Genomic DNA, 22,536 nt, shown 5'->3' with positions numbered 1-22,536 from the left:
TGTTTCTGGGAGCACTCTGAAGCCTGGTTGGTGCTGTAGGGAGCTGGGCAGTGCAGACCCTGGGCTACCAACTTGTTCACTCCTGGCAAAAATGAACAAGCTGAAACCTTCGATTATGGTATGATCCAGTAGTCTGTGTTCGTGGTAAATTCTGGTAGGTGCTTTACTGATGTACTACACAAATGCTTCTGTATTTCAGCTTGCCTGATGCAAAGTCGTCTGATGAGGGAGCTCCACCAAAGCTATCGCTTTGTCATTCTTTCTGTGACTGATATATTAGCGTTTGCTTCCTGGCCATCTGCAAGATACTCTCTTCCCTCTCCTTTCTCCTATAATTTGTAATGCAAAACCAAGGAAAACTGTTTTGTTCGCCCACTGTGTTTGCAAGTGACTTGTTGATTGATGTGTTTTGAATTTGAAGTTCCTAGAAGTAACAGCCACAGATTCCTGGATGACTCACACACGTAACTATACCTAGGTGAAAGTGCCTGGTGATGCCAAGGTATGGTCCGGTCCTGTAGAACATGCAGCTTATTGGGGTAGGAAAAGCGGGGGGGTGCCTTATAGCAGATCTATTTTAAAATATTTTAAAAAGAGCTTTGTTCCTCTAAGACACCCAGACTATTCCATTCCAAAAAGTTATATTCTGAGGTAACACTTGACCTAACACGAAAGAATTTCCACTACCAAAGAACCAATGTTATATGGACTTCTTAGTTTCCATATGTACAGAATCCACCACAATGTCAGTTTTGCTGATCAATTCCTTTACTGTGAGCTGACTGAAAACATCATGTCCTTATCTGTCCCTGTGAGCTAGAACAAGCTTGCAAGTATTGGTAAAGTGTCTTTACAGTAGACTTTTAGCCTCCTTTCTAATAGGTAATATACACAGAAAAACTCCCCTTGATTTTTGCCCTGCCAGACAGTTCAATGTACTTCCAACACAGCTCATTTGCAGATCCAAAGTGGTCAGAGAACCTCTCGATAGTCCATGTATAAGAACACTGGCTCCCTTGCTAATCCTGGCATAGAAAAGAGAATGGCATGCCTGGGCTTTTGTGAGAATGCTGTAGGTGTTTCGGTTGCTATTGGTATCTTGAACTTTCTCCCGAGACGGTTTCTTATGTGTTAAATAAGTTTTCTTCTAGAGGTGAGCTTCCACTGATCTGTAATTTTCAGATCTGTCTAAAGGTTTCCTTTCCATGGTGCCAGGATGTAAGCCACTGTCCAGTCTGCTGTGAAAACTGCAAGTCTGTCCAATCTTTCCTGGTTTTCACTGAAAGATGTTAGATGGAGGCTGCCTAATTTTCCCTCCTGGTTTCTTTTTGGCTGGAATTATTTCTCTGCTTTTAACCACCTTTCAGAATTACTAGCTATACGCAGTTACTGACTATTCCCAATAGGGCCAAGACTGATCCTTATTACACTATTATCCTTAGTTGTATAAGGTAAACTGGAGCCTTGCCTGTACTGTTGTTTCGTAGTTCCGTCTTGGCAGAGAGTAGGCACAAGAAAGCAGTAAGTTATATTGGCTTTACCCTTATGTCTTCAAAATGCTTTTTTGAGATGCAAATACCAAGGTAAAAGCAAGCTGCTGAAGCCTGTGGAGCCTGAGGAAATGTGTGGCCCACATGATTGGTTAATGTAGCAGCTCTTCTAACTAAATAAATAGTAAACATTACTCAAGTTCACGGGAAATCTTTCTCACTTACTTTTGACAGCTTAGAGCTTTTATGCACATTTGAGTTCAGGAAGTACATCTGCATATTATGCCACTGTGAAACAGCCGTGCTTAATCAGTCTAGCTCATACAGATTCATGAAAATTCTTCTCGATCTCTCCTGCCCCTGTCCTCCACTCAGGCCAGAGGCAGAAATGAAAAGTACAGTCTGCTGGCGGTTTAGAAGTTCAGCCACGTCTTTAGCCAACACAGACAAGAGTCCAAGTTTTTAGTAATAGATGACAGATGACTCAACAAACTAGATATTAAGATGAAAAAGTACATAAAATTGTTGTTATCAGTGAAGCGGGAAACGTTGTGTAAAATCCCTCTACCACAATGAAATAGGATATACTGCATTGTGTTCCCTCTAAAAGAAGTCAGTTTTATTTGCAAGACACCATTACCATAAAAGCTTTCAACCCCAGCTATACAGAAGAGGCTTTCAGTCTCACAGGACATCTGGTATTCCTGCAGGATTTTATAACATTTGGGAATTTGTTGGACGGTTTTTCAAAAACAGATAGAATGAGATTAGGAATTCTAAGTCAAGAATATTACCAGCTTAAGATCAAGATATTAGCAGTGATCGCAATGTAGTGGAGTTTTTATCAGTTCGCGTACTGTGTCCTCATATAAACAGATAGACATATATGATCTGTCTACCTCTCTTTCCTGTTTTTATTGCAGTTATTTGTGATAAAAATTCAGTGAGCTTTCTTGGAAAGGAGGGAACCATAAATCTGGCTTTCTGGAGAAGATATTAGGATGCCTCAAGCTATTGGATACTGTGGGGTAGCCTTCCCCCTTATGCAGCAAAGTAATCTTACCCTCGAAGCAGCACCCTGTGCTGATTCCAACTTACCGTATCCATGGCTATCTATAGCCTCTTTAGGGAATGACGTCTGGTGTGCACCACTGTGTTGTTTTCATCATTTGCTTTGTGGAAAGACTGTTTTCAATTCACTGCATTAACTCACAGGTTTAAGGAATGATGTTTATCTGCCATATGGCAGGCAGGTTTTGTTGTTGTTGTATGCTTAGAAAATGCCCCATCTGCCTACACCCTCACCCTGTGATATCAGGGAAATGTGAATAATTTCTCCATTTTTTGACAGCCTGGTGGCAGGAGTGATTATTTTTATTTCACGGAGTGTTAATTTTTATTTCATGGATAATCTGTCTGCTAATTCAATGGGTTTTGTCCTGCTGTATTTCTCAGAACCTGATCTTCCTTCTGCTAACGTGGGGCAATGAAGGCACCTACGTGCAAGTTAGTAGAATGACCCCAACAGTTCATGTTAAGATGAGTACAAAAAAAAATCAAAATGAATTGGTACCTGTAGTCTCCACTGCACTGGGTGCGCCAGTTTGCTGGTTTGAAATTCTGAGCCAGTTAATTCTAGTTAGTGCTGTTGGACAGCGGAAGCTCTTCCTCTTCAGCAGGATGGTAGCCAAGGCCTCCCCCGGGAAGTCCCAGCCATTGAAAACCACTTTAACATGGGAGGATGTGATACAGCATCAAGAAACATCAAGCGGATTTCTCCCCTGGGAATAGGAAAGAGGCTTGATTATTCTTCCTTGCGAACAACTGGGTCAGATGAGTTACACAGAAAACCGTGTATAAACTGGTCAGCTCATAATGTTTAATGTAGTCATGACCTGGAACAAGAATTTCCATACCATATATGCAGAATACATCTACTGTCCTGTTTTTTTTTGTTTGAATTTGAGAAAATGACTGAAAATTTGTATCTGTGTTCAGAAGGGAGGTAGAATCAACCACCGTGCACCTGGTAGCAGAATATGAATGAAGAAGTATATGCTTACAGCTAGTGACAATGAGTTGAGACAGGCTGCTGAGACTACAGAGGACCTCCTCATTAGGCTTAGAAGGAATATGTGGATTTCTGAGTTTCACAGAAATTTCCAGCTAATGCAGCATGTTTTCCTCTCACTTGTGCTAGGGGAAAAAGGCATCCCAGAAATGCATTTATTGACAGTGGGGACTTTATAGCCCAGAATCGTAATGAATCTTTTCGGCTTTAGAAAATGAGATAGATGAACAAAGGGAAAAAGAGGTATGATTTCCACAGCCAGCAGCCTCTGACCATCCATTAGTCTGGCAGGTGGAAAAAGGGGCAGCTCCTAGTTTGAGCTATCATGGGTCACCATCTTTAACTTACCAGTTACTCTTAGGTTGAAATGAACGAGCTGCTTAGAGAATAATTCCGTTCCTAAATATTGCTACTTTGGCATTATCCATGTCTGGTACTTTATCTTGAAGGTGATTTGTGCAAAGCTCCACACTGTTTCTGAAAATACGTAAGTAGTTGATATACTGTAGGAGCCATACGGAAAGCTCTGTGACTTGGTTAATGCAGACGTACCTTGTGGGGCAGTAGTTTGCAGGATGCCACCAAGCACACGTTCTGCTCTAGCATTTGGTTACGCTGCAGGGTCACTGGGGAGCAGAAAATGTTCTGCTTGCTGTGTGAGTGCTGATGCTCAGTAAGAAGTCTGCTGGACCAGTAGGAGGGAGTACGGCTTCTGAAACTTTTTTTAAAGGCACTTGAAGTTTGTTTTTAAGCATTTGAGATGAGCGTCTGGTTAGGTATAGTCTGGAAATCCTATCATAGAACAGGATGATCTCTAGAGTTCTTCATGGGTGTAAATATGCCTGATTGTCTCCTAACGGCTTTTCCATATTAGATTGCCCTGGGATGACATTTTGTAAGCTCCACTTCCCCAGTAATATAAGTCTTTATCCTAAAGATACTGAACATCTGTGATTCTCATTTTAGTTGAATACTACAGGTACTCAAGATCAGTGTTCACGTCATGAGTGTTATTCCCAAATAATGTCTGTTAAAGAAAAAACACTTAAGGGCAAAAATAAACAAAGATAAAAAGATTCTACGTAGGGGGGTAGAGGTTCGGGGGGACAGAGAGAGAGCAAGCTATGCACACAAAACAAACAAACAAAAAAAAACCAAGAATATATGAGACTGTCATGTTAAAACGTTATTTAAATAAATCTTTTAAGATTTTATCACCAAAATACTGTTTCACTTAGGAATGGAAAGAAATGCTCTCTGGACAGGCCTGAGCTGGAAGGCTTTGAAAACATAATAATGATATCATTCTGTCTGGACGGGATGAAAAGAATCTGTCTTCCTTTGTTAATAAGCTGACAAACATCACCGAGATGTGCGATCATTAACCTTGTTCCTTGAAAGCATTCAAGAAACAATAGAAACAAGCAAAGAACTGAAGAGCTAGAATCAAATTTGCACACAGGAGGCCTTCTTTGCAAGCTCTTCTGAATCAGGATCAGGATTATGGTAAAAATAAAATCCAAATCGTATTTCTCAAAAATGTAAAAGCCTGATCCAAGTCCAGTGGAGTCAGTGAGAAGACTCAGATTTACGTCAGTGGGCTGATGAGGCAGGTTTTGGATCATATTCTACTTGAGCTGATCACAAAGAGTTTGATTTATCTTTCCTCCTGTTCATTCATTTATTTTTTCCATGCACTTTCTTTTCATATAGTATAATGATGACAACCAACCTTTTAGCTTGGAATTTACACAGCATGTTAATGTACTCAAAGTTTTCCAATTTTATTTTCCCCTTCACATTGTAGTATTTTTTTTAAATGACAACCTATTCACCCAGAGAGCACTTCAGATTAAAGTATTTTTGTAATTACTTCCTAACAGTGGGAAACAAGGAATAGGAGCCTTTATCTCCCAGCTTCCTTTCAGAATTTTCATTTTCCCTAAAGAACCAAAGTGCTTGTGTGGCTGATGGGGTTGCCATGGCACTGGGTTCAAGTGTCTTTGTCCCAGGTGGGAAACATGTAGGAGGAAGAAATGATTTGGGAATTGCTCCTGGTTGCCGGGGAATGAAACCCTGGAAAAGAAGGTAGAAGAATAGGAAGACTATTGCTTGCTTCAGAGACCTCCCTGAGCACTTCCCCAGGCACATTAGTATTTCTTAGAACCGTTGTTGTGCCAGAAGGTGTCTGAAGCCTTTCTCAGCAGAATTTCTCATGACCTGTGTTCTGATGGAGGATATTTTAGATACCGCACAGCACACAACACAAGCTTGTAGCACAATAATGGGAAAGATGGAACTGATTTCTGTGGAGACTTAGTACAACACATTTTGTAACATGTTACCATATAAGCATTCTTCTGTAAGTGGTATTGGTGGCAATAACCTCTGTATATCTTCATCTGAAGACATCCTTTCTCTTTATCCAGAACTGCTCAGGTAACAGTTGGCTTAATCAAAGGGAAAGTAGTCAACAAAGTAGTTTTTCAAACAGGAGCAGCACAGTGTGGTACAAAGGAAAATGAGTAATGGTGATGGATGCATTTACAATACATGGGGAAAAAAGAGAGAGGATCTATGGAGGAGGAAGAGTGGGAGGAAAAATAATGAAAAAAGCATCAAGCACATCTAGAAATAGAAGTAGACAAGTAATATCTTTGACTGCAATGGAATTAGAGCCCTCTCCAAGGGTTTGAGTGGGTGTGTTTGCACTGCAGACAGAAGTGTAGTCTCATCCTGCTTAAGCATAACCTGAACTAGATTTAACCTCACTTGCATGGATATAAGTGTCGGTATAAATGTGGAGTCAACTGCTAAGTGCAAATACAACCAAGAAGCTGAGTGTATTACTGGGTTCTACAGGGCCACCATTGCTTTGGTCTCAACCCGGAATGCTCCTGGCGAATATGACCCAGGATGTCCATCCTCTGTATGCTTTCATACTGAGGTATGGGTGTCTAGCCCGTGATTAGGCTTCAGACCTGCTTTCTATGCCCTCAAGGTTCACAGTTGGGCTTGGCCCACTTGTCCTCAGATGGAATTTAGGATTCATCTTGTTCTTGGAAAGTGTCTTGGATTTAGTATTTCCTGTTTTTTCCTCTTTTTTAATGGTATCTGTCATCAGAGACACGTAGGGAAACCAGACAATTGGGTGCAGAGTTGAGTTAGTGAGATGTTTTTCCTCTCAGACTGAGTTAGTGGACTTTGTGTATTTCCACTAATGTGGTGGGCACTGCAATTTAGCATCTAGTTGCCAGAGTTCAGCGATGAACACTCTTGTCTTCATGTGTGCAGGCTATGTACACCTAGCTTCAAAACAAACAAACAAACAAACAAAACAAACAAACAAAAAAAACAAAACAAGCAAACAAAAAACCAATTCTTGCTTTAGGTGAAAATCCAAAGTTTGTGATGTGAATGGAGGAAAATTAAGGTGCTTGTTTGTAGGCTGTGCATTAGATGCCTCTCAGTTCCCCTGGTGCGTTTATCTGTTTCTCCTCTGTAGCTCAAAAGTTCATAGGATCAAAGCACAGCAGCTCAGCAATTGTTTCTTTCTTTTTTTTTTTTTTTTTTAAATATCTCCCAGGACGGAGATGCCAAAACCTTTCCAGGCCCCTGTTCCAGTGTTTGATTACCCTTGTTACAATTTTTTCCCCTAATATCTAATCGGAGTTTCCCTAATTATGACTAATATTCGCGACCTGTCATCCAACAACAAGTTTTTGAGAAGAAATTATCACTGTGTCTAGAAGTTCAGTACGCAGTGAGGTAGCTGGATGTTTCCTGGTATAGTCACCATCCAGCCTTGCCTTTTCAAAATTGATTTAACAATTGCTATACAATAAAGGTTCTGTTAATATACATAAAGCATTTGCTTGAATTATAATGATATATTAGCAGGGATGAAAAGAGTTTGTAGGTAGTAACTAACTTGCAGAGAAAATTATCTGCTGTAACCAAACAGGAGATTTGTGGCAAAGCTAGGAATAGAAACGTGTACTATAAATATTTTTCCTCATTTTTTAAAGATTGATAAGATGTAGTGAGATGTATTGAAATTGTATTCCAGGTACATTCAAGAAATTATATTAATTAAGTGCACTGCTTTAGAGCTGCCGTTCTGCTTGTCAGCAAGGCTGTGACAAAGAGGCTCAGAGCCACGCACAGCTTGGGGAAAGAGACCTTTCAAGGTAGCAAGATAATTAAGAAAATTATAAATAGTTATATGATCCCTGGTCTCTGCTGTGCAGGCTTGATCCTGTTTGCTCTGAAATGCGTATGAGTGAAAGAAAACCCAGACTTTTCAGAGCTGAATAGAAGCTTGTAAAACTTTGAGAAAGAAAATCTTGAGCAGGAATGGATCAAAAGGTGCTAGAAAGTGACTTATATACTCAGTCTCTATGAGGGAGGTTACGCTTACCTCCTGACGATGGGAGTAGGGACATCCATCTGTTTAAGTCGTCTTCAGTTCTTGGCAATAACAAAGGAAAATTATTCTTAAAACCAAGGATAAAGGCTTGATTCCCACCACAGGCACCCAAAGCCAGAATAGTAAAGCACACACAAATCTGTATGAAGGGAAAAATGAAAAAAAGAGAAAGATCATTACATGCAGCCATTCCAAGGCTTGTGCAGCTTCCCAATAAAAATTACACATGCACCCAAATTACACAGTAAGAAGATAACATTTGACAAATGGTGGTGGTAACGGACAGCAGAATTTTTTAAATATTCTCTAAACAACAGTTCCCATGTGAGGGGAGCCTGTTTGGATTACAGATGATATTCTCACAGCAATTTCTAAGGTGGAGTCACACCAAAGTAAGGACCACCCTTAGGAAGGGAAGGATAATATTAATATAGATAAACTCTAAATGCTGGACAGCACTGCATAACCGAGTTCTCTAGTTCAGATGCAAAGTAGCTTGTTTCGATTGAGTTTGATAAGAAAGATGCACATGGGAGAGTTAAAAATGCTTTGAAATTGGCTGGGTAAGATAGCAATGAGAGCAGGGGGGCGAGGGTTGGGCTACCCAGTGGTGTGTGCGGGATTTGTTCTGCCAGCTCTGGCCAGTCATCTGCCCTTCCCCAGCTCCGCTCACCTCGAGCTCTTCAACTGGGTTAAAAAGGAGGAGCTTTGCTGAACCTCAGCGTATGTACCAGGACAGTCCTTGCCTGAGAAAACACGCTAATTGGAAGCAGAAGGGCTGCCTTATCAGGATGAGTTTATGTGAATTAGAGGTCAGGAACATGAGGAAATGAATCCTCCTACAGCTCGCGGGGGCTTATGCTTGTTTATGTGTTTTACATGTGCATCATACAAATTTAGTACTGAAATGGGATACTATGAAAGCACCAAGACCCTCTCCTTCACCCAAAGGAAATGCTCTTTTTTTAATCAGTCTGCGTTCTGCAGGTTGATTTTTCAGCCTATGTCTTTTATGGGACAAATAATGAGAATATAGCAGTTTGTAGTACAATACAAAATTGTACTTTTCATACCACATGACCAGCGCTGGATTTTTTCCCCCTGAAGTTTATGGAGTTATGGCATTTTTTTCCATTGTGAGATATCTCATGTCAGCTGGTTTGTTCCTCAGTATATTCTGCAAAGATTTTAGAAATGCAGACGTAAGTAAGAATCCAAACCTAGGGGAAACTAGGCAACTTCAGTTAAAATCTCCAAAAATTTCTGGATATTACATTGTCATGCTTGGTTTATGTTAGATAAGAAGGAAAGCTGATCTCAGGTGTACTTTGAGCAATTTGGATGCTCCCAGAGACTGGCTGGCAGCCGATGCTCCCTGCTCCTCCTCCTTTCAGTAGAACTTTTCCTTTGTGAGGGCCACATGGCGTTCGAGCGCAGTAACTCTTGCAGTATTGTATGTTTAGCATCGATGCCCTTCAGAGTTCACTGAATGCTTCTGTTTGTTCTTCTAAAGCGCTATGTAGATGAGTAAGTAATCTTGTTTGTCTTATGCGGGGTGACACAGCATTGGGCAACTGAAGCTGATCGGAATGCGCACAGAAACGACTAACGTGAGAACATCCTTGCAGTTAATTTTGCTCCCAGTGGACTGAGTTTCTTCAGATCCATTTCTGGTTTACAGAAATGCGTAAATCTTTCCAAAATGCAATAGTAAAACATAGCAAACTAACAGCGTGACCCAGCTGTTGTTTGCTGTGAAAACTGTTTTTTTTTTTTTCCAGAATGCCTTGTCTAATAATTCTTCTGAGTATTCCAATAACATGGGATAAGAATGTCAAGACAGGATTCTGGAGGTTACTGAAAGACACACAAATCTGAGTCTGCAGTTTGAGTTGGAAAAGAGAAAATTGCTATCTGAGGGAAGTTGGCTTCTCCTGCAGTAATGACAGGGAGGGGCTGACCTGTGGGAAATCTGGGTTAGACTCTGTCAAATACTGTGTGGTTTGGGAAGAAAGCATGGTGCGTGAGGAAGAGGTTTATTGGCTTGTGCTGTTAGGAATAGCTAAGGAAAGCTTTCTGTTTGTGCGTCTTCCTTTCTAGTATGACTGGCAGTGCCATTTTTTAAAAATTCCCTGGAAAAATGAGAACATTTCTGGAGAGATGCAACTAAAGGCTCTGGTATGTCTCGGTGGGGCTGTTTGTATCCTTTGGAATCTCAGCACTTCCCACAGATAAAACGCAGGCTGCTTTAGCTGCAAAGTTAGTGACACGCATGCCAGAGAGCAGGTTTATCCCAGGCCAGGATAAAGTAGCTAAATGACTCCTGAGACTAATGAAGGTAGAGTTGACACTCACTTTTCTGACCTTGTCTTTCTTATCACCCTCTGTAAGTCGAGGAAGAATAATTGTGCAGGGCTCAGCACATGACACAGTTCAGAGGCCTTTCTCATACTCAAATATTTGCTCATGCATGACTTGTACAAGGAAAAGCTCTCACTTCTGTTGTTAATGGCAAACAACTCAGTCCATCAGGTGGCAAGGAATAGTAAGATTTTCCTTCTTCTCCCATATTTCTGCCTGGCCTACCTAACCAGGTACCTGGATATACTTGGATTCATGCACTTTTATCCTCCAGGGAGAGCAGGGAATGGTGCGATGTGGGTATGGGCTGCACTGAGGGGCTCGTTTAGCTGGGCCAAACAAAAGGACAGACGAAGTACTGCGGGGCCAGTTTGACATCAGTTGTGCTCTGGGAGCAGGGGAAGTGTGGAGGACTCACATGTGCTTCTCCGACACACTGTTCTCTGGTGTGTGTGTTGGGACAGGCGCACTGCCAAAAAAATCTTGCTCAGTTCTTAAACATGTCTTAATGTAACCTAGGCCTTTTGTGTACCTTTACATGCTCTTTTTCTCCCCACCTTCTTTTACAAGAAAGCGTATAGAGAACATGCTGTGTATTAAAGCCTAGTTATCTAAGTGCGAGGTGGTGCACCTGCTCATCCACTTCAAACAGTTCCGTAGACCCAGTGGTGACTTCAAAACCTTGTTTCTGCTCTTTCTTCACTTTAATGCATAGACAGCTGCTCTGGTGTCTGTTTCTGCTTGGGAACTGATCAGCTATTGCTAAAATTGGACGGATTCTGGCTCTTTAACTTTTTACTTGCTGCAGGAACAGAACAGATTGTAGATTTTTCCTGAATAAAGCTTTGGTTTTGCTTGCTGATTTTATCCTAATAGACAGCAGGAGAAATTCTGCTCGTGTCTTTGTAAAGGCTGCCAGTAGACTGTGAATCGTGGAGCAGCTAAGCTAAAAAGGGTTACCATTTGCCACAGTCCTGTGTTAATGAAATTGTCTTACAGAATTAAATGCAGTGGTCCAAATTAGTGTGACCTGTGTATTCAAAAGCATTTGAGACCTCCATATAACATGATTGTTTGTTGCCTTGATGGTAGGAATAAGCAATAGAAAGTGCTTTTGTTCAGGAAAAAATGTAGTTGGGCTTTTACTTCCTCAACGATAAATCTGTTAGTAATGTTAAAAAACAGGTAGTAACTCTGTTAATTATTTTCGAAAGTCAAAGAATGGTGTGACGGTCAGAGACAGGTTTGTGGCTGTTTCCTGCCCTGGAGCATCTTATCAATCATGTTGGCGTGAAGTTTTCAGGCTTGTTTTTACCTTTCATGTAAAGGTGGTAATAGTTTACTGATGTAGTAGATACTGTTTCCTCTTTGATTCCATCTCTTCTGGAATGTGTTTCAAATTTGTGCAAAGTGTTATCCTTCTATTTGAGAGGATCCACACAAGCAGATACTCACGGATTTTATTTTTTAGGATGTTGGTTCCGGCAGTCCACCATTTGTGTTTGCAACAATTGACCAAGTGGGAATGAGCTAATGATTCAGGAAAAGCCTTTAGGGCCCAATTTGAACCAGATATGTAGGAGGTGCTGTCCAGCTACCATGCAAAACTGGCCAGACTGCTACTCAGCATGTGCAGGACGACAATAGTTCCAGCTAAGGGCTTGCCTGGCAGCCCAGTACAGAAGCGCTGGGAGCAAATGTTCTCAAAATCGAAGGCTCATTTGTCCAGCAGGGCATGCTGAGTCATATCACCTCTGCCTCTCCCAGCAGTTCAGCCCTTTTGGGAAAGAGAGATCAAAGCACGTAGATTAGAGAAGGCTCTGGGGAACAGCAGCTGCTGCTGAGGAGGTTCCTTGGGAAAAATGAAAGTGGCGTGAGAGAACCACTGTGGATGCATATCGCAGTCCTTGCTGTAAAGAAAGAAGGAAAAAAAAAAAAAGACCAGCATTGCCAAGAATGATGACTGGCCCTGAGGAAGTTGTGGTTTTGAGGTGGTTTGTCCCTTAAAGAAAAAAAAAAAACAACAAAAAACAACTGTTCTGTCAGAGGCAAAGCCTGTCTTTCTGTCCCTCTCTTACTCTTTCAGATAGTTGAATAAAGTCTGATTCTTCACAAACTTTTCATAGCAGGAACTGGCAATGACATGCCTAGGCTCGTTTTCTTCAAGTATGGATCTGGTCTTCACCCTGCTGCCTAGAGCTGTTCTGCTCTCACTACTGAATGCTGCGTAGTGACAGGGTGATTGGGACATTTACTGTCATGTTTTAACATGGGGGAGTTAACCTGGAAAGCTTCTCAGGGGAGAGCAAAGAACGAGTCCCAGAGAAGCCAGTTTCCCAAAGAAGCTCGGATAAATAACATAGTTCCCACTTTATTAACATGTTTTTGCAGTTTAGGTTGTTAAGAAGTGATTTTCCCATAGGGAAGATTTTTGGATCACTGAAAAAAATCATGAAAGTAACAATATCATTTTTTTGAGAATTTGAGAACTTAGGATGTTCACAACTAAAAGCAGTTGAAAACACAAAGTAAAGAACTCATTTTAAATCAAGTCAATGTTACCTTCTTAGAATATAAAACACATTTAGTAATTGATACTTTTTTGTCCCTATTTTTCACATAGGTCTTGGACTTCCTGAGTCCAGCTGGAAATTAGTGTCTTTTGCTGCTTCTGTTGTTGGAAGTAGATTTTCATTTGGCTTTTTCAAGTATCTGTAATTTGATGATAAAGCATCTTCTTTAACTTGCTTAGAATGGAAAGGAGGCCTTCAGCATTTTTTTCTGCAAGATCAGTTCTTTGTGAAGCAATCCTGGAGTAGAACTGGAGTTTTTTATTTCCTCATCTATGTGTATGAACTGTGGTGCGCGTACCACAGCCTACTTGAAAACCTTATGCGCAAGCTAGCCAATCTGGATTGCACGAGGCTGATCATTCATGAGCACCATCCAGGCCAGAGCTGGGTGCTGCTGCCTCTGCCAGCAATACCTGAGCTAGCAGAGTCTGGGGACACCTGCCAAGGATGGTTAGCAAGCTGCCTCCTGCTTGGAAGAAGACTCCATGCCATAGGGGGAAAAGTATTCAGGTTAAGTCAAACTGCTTCCTGAGCTTTCAAGGGTTAAAGTCAACATTAATATCTTCCAGGTTTTCTCATAACATTGAGTACACATATCAAGCTTAACTTAAAAATCATGTTGTTGAACATTTCCTGATACGTCACGTCCAAAATACTTGGTCCTTTGCACCCGTGTATTTGCAAGAGTCAAATGTCACGCACTTGATTTTCTCCAGATTGTAAATAATGTCTGTTGCTCTCTTTACACACATTACCCTTTTCATATGGAAGCAGTGTTGGTACTGAGCTGATCCGAATTTCAGGTGCCAGATATAGCATGCTTGTAAATTTTCCTTATTGTGTTTCATTCTCACCTGGTGTTTTCTCCTGGTTACCTGTTTTAAGCTTCCTTTATTATTCACCAAAGCTCAGTTTGGCATTTCTGGAAAATTGACCTGGTACTTCTAGACTGAGATTACTTTGAGGTGTGTCAGTTGCTTTAATTTGATCTGTGGCAAAAATCCCTGAAAAATATCTTTAAGCATGCTCAGTATGCTTGGTGGGTTGTAAATACAATATATTTAATATCATCACAGGTTGTATAATTAACAGCATCAGAGCTTTTGTTGATTTTCAGAGAAAACCTTGATTTCTTTCTTAGAGCTGTGATGCAAACAGAAACCCAGTTCACAGAATAATTTATCTGATTTTTTAGTTGTTTTTTTTTAAACTCTCAGTTTTAACCAATGTTCATTAACTATCCAGAAACTATGTAATTAATTACAATAAGTATTTGTCCTTGCCAATGCTGTATAACTCTGTTCTGCTTAGGTTCTTCCAAAGCCAAATAAATGGCTTTTTTTTATTATTATTTATTTATTTTATCACTAATCGCAAGTGAATTTGCAGACAGATGCCTTTGTATCTGTGCTTTGCTATTTTAATGGTATTTCTCAATTTGCTTTCATGGGGTTGACTCTCAGTTTGTTTCAAGTCCTCTTTCTTAATCAGTTTGCAGAGTTTCCCTGCCAAGAATGAATAATGATATATTTTCATTACTTCCAGCACTTGAGAGATTCCAAGTTTCTGATGCCCAGAACATTAACTACTAGAGGAAAAAAAAATGTCTTCCTGTAGTTAACAGTTGCTCATTAATAGGGAACACAAGGTGAGATAAATCAATTAAAAGAATCTGGTATCAAAGTGACTGGCAGTTCAGTTCTCGTAATGCCACGCAACGTTTTAGTGGGTGATTACGCGCTAACTTAATTGGACAGAGGCCGGTGAAGCTCTGACATCCTCAGATCTGCTTTGTTTGCTTTTTTTGTCAAACATGCTTTTTATTTTTGCTGGCGAGACAGACTCATCGTTCATATTTATTTTTTACATCTGAAATTTGTCAGGCTGCTTGGAAAAATATGACAATGAAAGATATCTGGGCATCCCATCCACTTTTCTATTTGGAAACATCTGCATCGTTATTAGGAACTTCTTAGTAGCACTGCAGCGAGCAGATGGATTCTCTTTCCTTCTCCAGGCTAATTGCTGGTAGTGAAAGAAATTCAATAGGCACTAAAAAACAAATCTCTGTTTCTTGGCCAGGCTTTTTAATACCACATAGTTAGGATGCCTTAATGTTTGTTCCTGCGTAAAGAATAAATTTGTGGCATTTGAGGGGGAAGAGGGAGGAAGCAGTAGAGAAAAGCATTGTCTCCCTCAGGTTATTCACTGGCTTTATCTATAGGACTTAAAAAGCTAAGTAGTTGTATTCTTGAATCTTTGCCATGCCAGGTTCATTCACAGCTGTTCATCAGATGTAATGTTCCTTGTAAACCCAGAGTTCTGTCTCGAGCTGCCCTTCCTTCATTTTTAAAGCCTAAGAAGTCTGAATTAACATAAAAAATTCCTTTCTTTTTTTGCTTAATATGGAAGAACTCCTGAACTGTAGTGGCTACCACTGGAAAACATTGATGAAGCTGGGCTTTCACAGTGATACAGTAACATACACTGAATCATGTATTTACAGGAACATAAGATTGTCCATCCAGAGTTAAAGAGCTGTTCAGTTCAGTAACCTGTCCGTGACATTGGCCAGGAGCTGATGGAAAGACAGTGCATAGGAACAGCATTCAGATGAAGCCATCCTCGGATCCTTCAGCAGTGTTAGGTTTTCCAGGGCACCGTATATGCCAGCCACCCCTGGATCGTTCCTACCTTCATTTGTTTAATTCTTTCTGACCTTTTCCTGCAACAATGACTTGAACAATTCAGTTAGATGCTGTGGAGCACTTTTGCTCATTTTAACCCTGCTACCTGTCCATTTTATTTGATCCATCCGATTTCTTGTGTTAGGAGAATATTATCATATTGATCTTGCTTATTGCTCCTCATTATCTCTTAAACCAGTCCAGAGGAAAATATTTTAGTTTATCTCACAGTTTGCAAGCAGTTCCTTACCTGCGGCTGCTGCTGTCACTTCTTCACAGCTTTTCACCCCTGGAGATGGCAGTACAGATGGACTGTGTGCAGTGCCCACGGTGTGGGCGTGTTGTGGGTTTGTGCAGTGGCATCGTGGTTTGCTTCTGTGCCTTTTTGTAACAATTGGTGCCTTTTCACCTTCTCAGTTGAAAAAAATCATTTTCTGAGAACTCTATGCATTGGGTTTAGCGTCCCTTTTCTGAGACACCATAGGTAATGACACTGCATGTGTATGTTTCACTGAGTGTATTCTCAGCTGTCAGCATTTCCTAATAACTCTGTATTTTGCAATCCATGCAAGTTCTTCATTTAGCTTTAGATGTGACTGCTTTAGTAATCAGAAAACTGCATTGTCTTACTGTCTATTACCTTGTCCAGGTATAAATGAATATCTTGATGTGTGCAGCTCCCAGTATAGATTTGTATGGCCCTTGTAAGAGTGTCTGTTAACATGGGAGGAGTTTTATTAGAATGAATGAATAAAGAGTTGGGGCTTAAGAATGCAAACTCATTATTTAGTTTAAAAAAATTAGAAGGTTTGATAGTGAATAGTGAATATACATAGTACGGTTTGTGGGTAACGTCCCTTTGACCCAGAATGACCTAGAATGACCTCACTTTGTAGACTTTGTTCCTTCCGTAGTAAGACACTGAACTGGCAATGTACTGATTTTCTAAAATTGGACTTGATTTAGACTGGATGGAAAAACTTGTGATGCAACTGATGAAATACATGAGTCTGAGTTTAAAATGTTTGAAATGATGAAAGGGAATTGAATATAGCATTATAACAATGACAAGAAATCCTGTTTAAGGTATGTACCATCAAGAGAGTAAGATATCTCAAGTCACAAAAAAAAAAAAAGATTTTTTGTTTTTTCCCAAGCAGTTGTTCATCTCATTTCATTTTTTTTTCCATTTCATTTGGTATTTACTAAATGTATACCACTTACTTCCCACAATAATGTGGATGTCAAAGGTAAGAGGAACAAATGAAATATACTTAATAGATGTCACAAATGCAACCAGTATACCAGAGTACATCATACCGACTAGTGTTGTACTGACCAGTAGAAGCCATTCTTTCAGACTAGGACACTGTATGTTATCCTTATGAGCCTATACAAAGTCCAGTGGAGTTTCTTAGGGAATGGTATTGTGGACACCGCTGGGGTGATGGTAGAGAAATCAGCTTCAGTAAATTCAGACGGACACCAAGCAGAGGGATCCGTTACTGTGGGAGGGCTGCTGTTAAGGGGGCTCCGGACAGGCTGGAGAATTGGGCTGGCAGGAACCTCATGAAGTGTGACAAAGGCAAAAGACAAAACCTGCACCTAGACTGGGCCAACCACATGTACAGGCTACGCTGCCTTGACAGGAAGCAGCTTTGGAGAAGAGGACTTGGGGATTGCTTACAGCAGTCACCAGACTCAGAATTATAGCAGGAACAAATTGAAGCCTGACGGTAACGAGTACAAATAGGCTTCTGAACTCTTCTTCCTTTTCTCTAGTGTTCAGAATTTCTACAACATCTGTAGAAGAAGGTATTCTATTCTTCTTTGTTCTTTAAAGCTCTTTGTGTTACAGTCAAGAAGAACTGTGAAGTGTTGTGTTACTAAGACTGAAGATAGACTTCTGTGGACAAGGCTACCCCGACTGCTGCTTGCTGTTTGGATGAAGTTTTAAAATTTCTGCTGCTTCATGTTAGATTTTGTCTCCTTGATTCTTTCTGTCCTTCATTAACCTAAGAGAAATGACCTATTGATTTGTGGAATTATTTCATTGCTTGAAGGTTAGTCCTTAATTTGTTAGATGTACGAATAATCTTTGTTTTGGGATTATCCCCTACGAGGGAAGATCAATAAGCAATTACCTCCAGAATTAAGTTTGTCTTGAGGGCTCATAGGTGAGAATTACAAAATGGAGATCTATTTCCAATTGAACATAGAAGTTGCTTCTACTCATCTCTGTGTTTACTGTGGTGTCAACCAGCACCTATGATAGCCAGAAAACCTTTCTTTACCAGGAGACTGCAACATGGTCCAAGTTTTGTCTCAAGTCTCACAAAACAGTCACTGGGTTTGCCTTTTACTTAAAGCAAGTAACACTTGGTGAAGCAAAAGCATGATGTTTACAGGTCCTGTAAATTCTTTTTTTTTTTTTTTTTTTCATTTATTTATTGTTTGTTTGTTTCTCAGTCAAGTGTTCTGTCAGGTAGTGTGCAATTATATATTTTCTTATTTTGTCTACTTTTCACCATTATTCTGCATCACAGTCTGAACAGGCCGCAATAACTTTAGAAACAGCGTGAAAGAACTTAAGTATGTGGAATGACTTTGGAACCACATTTATGTGCCACTGAAATCATTTTTTCTAAATATTTAAACATAAATGCTTTAAGTTACTTTATAAAAACATACCTCCGTCTGATTCACACCATGAGGAATACTAACAGCTGTCATTACAGGCTGTCAACATGTAACCCAGTAGAGCATTTCGAACCCTCTTTGTTTATCCCCATACCTCATGGGGATCACACAGTTTTTGTGACACTCTGGTAGCCGGTGGCACATTCCAGCGGCTTTCCATCTCTATGCTCTACTTGCCTCAAGTCCTTAAGGTCCATTTTAGGGACAGAATGCGCTATAGAGGACAAGTGGTTGTCCACACACACAGGTGTTCATAGATGTATTCACGCAGTAAATCAAAAGACTGAGATTTTACTCGTTTGGCATAAATAGCAGGGACCTTTGGACCTCAAGTGTTTTCTCTTAGCATTTAAAAAACGTACCGTACCATCCCAGCCCCAGTCCCTATTGATACCGCTGGCTTAGCAGCAGCATATCAACACTCAGAACGGAGAGGCAGGTATGTGTGTGTGAACCTCCGGGACTTGAGTGAGCCGGGGTGTTGGTGAAATGAGAGACAGCAGTAGTAGGAAGATTTTGTTGAGTGACTTTATAAGAAGAAAAAAAAAAAGTACATGTCCAGTGTCTGAGATCTGGTCTTCTTCTAAACAGTACAGCTGTTCTTGGTACATTATCCTTGAGCCAAAAGCATCTGCCTCTCCCTCAGGAGGTGGACATTTGCCCTCCTTTCCATTTTCTACATTAAGCAAACAGTTCCCTGGCCCATTTCAAGCTACTGCAAGGGGGAAAGACAGGATTCTGGCTCTAATGTGAGGGAAACCAAGGCAGCAGCCGGCTTTCTGAAGCAAGGAAAGCCAGCTTCCTAGAAGGAAAGCCAATTTCTTTGCTGGGTGGGGAGCTGTCTCAACAAGGAAAAGGCTTCAGTCATTTTCCTCTTAGCAAGTGTTCCCTATTCCGTATTAGGTCTCTTTTTTTCTTTATAAAAGGAAACTCTCTTTTCCATTTTTCCTTGGAAAAGCTGGACAACAAGTTGGACAAAAAGAGCCTCCATGAAACCGTTTGGTTCCTTGAGACATAATAAGCTGCTCTCACCACCTTCTAAAAAGGTTAATTTAGGATTGTTATAATAATTACACTTCGGGTAGGATTTTCAAGGAACTGCAAATTATTAACGCAGCTTTAGAAGCAGGTAAGTTGATATCCAAGGTCAGGAAGAGACTGCTCCACAATCAGTGGCAGAGCTTAAAACCCAATCCAAATTGCCTGAGTCCCAGGTCCTCCAAATTGCACTGCCTGTCTCACTAATGGTTACATCAGATTTCAGCTGGCATAACTGAGAGCTGATTTTGATACTGTTCTTCAGTTCAGAAATAGAATAATGTTTTTGCTTAGTTGTTTACTGAAGCTTTTTTGTTGTCTTGATTAAGCCCAATAGCTTGCATGTGCAGATCAGCATGTTTTGTTGGTGCACCCCTTTCCTCTTTTTATGTAGTGTTCGAGGAGAATGGCTTCATACACATTTTTGCTGTTATTTTGGACGGTATCATGGTACATATAACGTTTGGAAATAGCTTGGATTTGGAGACATTCGTTGGTCTTGGAATGCTAACTTACATGGAAAAAAAGCAGGAACCAGAGTTCAGCTGCATTCAGTGATAGTTTATAGTTGGAGCTTTTCCTTTATATTTATGCCAATGGAATTTTGAAAAATGGTTAAACTTCCATGTGGCAAGGAAAAGAGGCTTACTATCTGTGACCAACACTTAGATTTTTATTTTTTTTAAATTGGTATTTTTTGCAATTATGCCACTTTTACACTTCTGCTACATTGGCTGATTCTGTTGTTTCATCATTTTAAACAGTTTTTCTTCTAGCTTTGGTTGTTACTCTTACATTACTCATGCTGCCATCTTCTTTTGGGGGTCTAGTGCAACCGCACTATCAAATCTGAATCCAGAGTAGGGATAAACTTGTTTTTGTGTTAGTAATTGAATCCAAGCTGGAGTCTGGATTTTTAGATGACAGTGCTGAAATTATGTGAATTCTTCAAAACAAAGAGCAGAAATGTCATATGGACCTTTTTTAGTTCGTTATCTGCCTTACTCATTCAAGGTAAATATTTTCCAAGATCAAGAATTACCACTTATTAAAGTAACTTTTAAATCAAAACAGAAAAAATGTGTTTACTGTAACTTAGAATCTCAGTTCACTTTTAGATCTAACTAACATTGCTCATCACTCCAAATATAGGCCACCTTTATGGTATATGGTTTGACAGTCCCTTGCTTGCATCTATGTTAATATGCAACAGCCTGGAAACACAGGAGATTTTTCATATACCAGTCTATTATTTAGAATTTAATTGAAGATTAAAAACTGGGCTAACATTCCCAGAAGAATTCCTAGAGAAGAGTATGTGTGTGCAAATTAGAAGGCTTTTTTATTTCTGTGTTTCTCTAAACCCTTGTGAAAAAGTGACTGATTGACATCACTGTTAAACGTACTAGGAGAGGCACAACTCTGCTTTTTCTTCCTCCATTTCACTGCTGGACAGTTGAAAAAGAATCATGCTCCTGTTGTTGGAAGTAACAGTGTAGATACTTGTTAGATGGGATACAGTGCAAGGTAAGACTCTTGCTTTTGCAGTGGTCTCTGCAAATGTAGTAGGGGACTATATCCGAGATGGCTCCGAGTCTGGAAAGGCAATGTGGCAGAGCCCGTGTCAGCACTTGGAAGGTGAGAGAAGGGGGTTGAAATAGTCAGCTGTTGCATTTTGATAGATCGGGTCTCCAAGTTCCAGTATGAGTCGAGAGATGGAGTGCTCTTATAAGCAAGTAGTGCTGCTGAATGGGGGAAGAGCTGCCCAGTGAAGTGACTGGTAGTGAGAGTCCTACATCTGTACTCTGGGCAATTACATCCAACCAGCTGCAGTGTGGGTGTGTGGACCAAGTACCTGATGCTCAGGCTTCTTTTTGGCTACACAGAGCTCACTCCTGTGCATATGTGTTCACTGTGTTCACTTTTCTCCTGTGAGCTACTTTGTAATTATCAGCAGTGAATGTCAGCTGCCAGTATCTGCTTAATCAATGTATGTTTCTAGATTCCTCTACAAGTCTTCTATTACTTTTACATGTGACACATGGCTTTTTGTCACTTTACATGTGACACCGTGCTTTACTAACCACAAAATTTATCAGGACTTTCTGCTGTACTGTTAAACACATCCAATGATGTAACTCAGTCGCACAGGCTATCAGGATATTTGGCTGTGCAAAAAGAAACTATCCTCTAAATAACCTTGTGTTCTCTTCCAACACCTGCTTCAGCTTTCCATAAACCATGCTGTTCATTTCTTTTGGTGCCTCGGATTGTCTTTGTAGCTCGTATTTGTGAAGTATTTCTGCAAGACAAATAATATTTGACTAAGCATTTTTTCTTTGTAATTTTGTTTAAAAAGCATGAAAAGTTACTGATTAACATTAGCTTAAGAGTTCCTTTTATGTGTCTAAAACTGGCAAAATGAAGACTAAAAACTCAGCACCAAATTTGACTGTAAAACGTGGTCAAATGTGGACCTCCTGTTCCTGCAAGTCAGAGATAATCCTCAGGAGTTTTCCCGTTGATATGACTTGGGCATCTTAACCGGCCTCATTCAGTTTAGGACTGTTAACAGGCCATCTGATAAAGTGAAACTTATATACTCAAGACCAAGACATAATTTCCGTACACTTTGAAACAGCTCTTGTGATGTGCTAGCCATCTTTATTTCCCTTCTTCACCCCTGCCCACCCCAAGCAGTGTGCACATTGGGGCTTTTTTCTCTATAGCATTCAGTCATTTGTGGCGAGTTGTCCCTTTTTGTCATATGTCTAGTCAGACCCATTGTATATTCTGTGGAAAACTCTTCTAAATCTTCTCCCATCTCAGGTTATCCTTTATTATTATTATTGTTATTATTATTATTTATTTATTATTATTATTTCACTGTCTTTGTTAGCTTTCCACCAGACTGCAGGGCTCATTAAAGCATACTGTACAGGAAATCGAGAGAGGCGCAAGAATGGGACCCTTCTCGCCAAATAGGGAAAGTTGGCAACTCTCCTTTAATAGGGAAATTCCTTGGCTTCAAAGAACAGCTTCACACAGAGGGAGTGCTATTTAAGAGGTATACAGGGCAAGAAATGCTTCTTGAATGCCATTCCACAAATAAATGGCACTGTGGATACTCACGCATTAGGGTGAGATTCCCTCAATATTAATTTGAATGTAACTGTTGGAAATGTAT

The 22,536-nt window shown here is 40.3% G+C and overlaps 1 protein-coding gene and 1 long non-coding RNA gene across 5 annotated transcripts in view; one reads left to right on the top strand and one right to left on the bottom strand.

Moving 5' to 3' along the window:
- ADAMTS3 (ADAM metallopeptidase with thrombospondin type 1 motif 3) overlaps nt 1-22,536 on the top strand; it is a 134,740-nt gene that overhangs the window by 54,256 nt on the left and 57,948 nt on the right. The gene's annotated exons all lie outside the window — the stretch shown is intronic.
- Nucleotides 21,185-22,536, bottom strand: part of LOC106041901 (uncharacterized) — a 34,532-nt gene continuing 33,180 nt past the window's right edge. The window contains exon 5 of the long non-coding RNA XR_007167234.2: nt 21,185-21,651. This is a non-coding gene — a long non-coding RNA (uncharacterized lncRNA). The remainder of the gene's footprint in view (nt 21,652-22,536) is intronic.

The sequence above is a fragment of the Anser cygnoides genome, chromosome 4, assembly GCF_040182565.1.
Source record: "Anser cygnoides isolate HZ-2024a breed goose chromosome 4, Taihu_goose_T2T_genome, whole genome shotgun sequence".
NCBI lineage: Eukaryota > Metazoa > Chordata > Aves > Anseriformes > Anatidae > Anser > Anser cygnoides.
The sequence above is the reverse complement of the archived record's forward strand: the minus strand, read 5'-3'. Positions and strand labels throughout refer to the sequence as shown.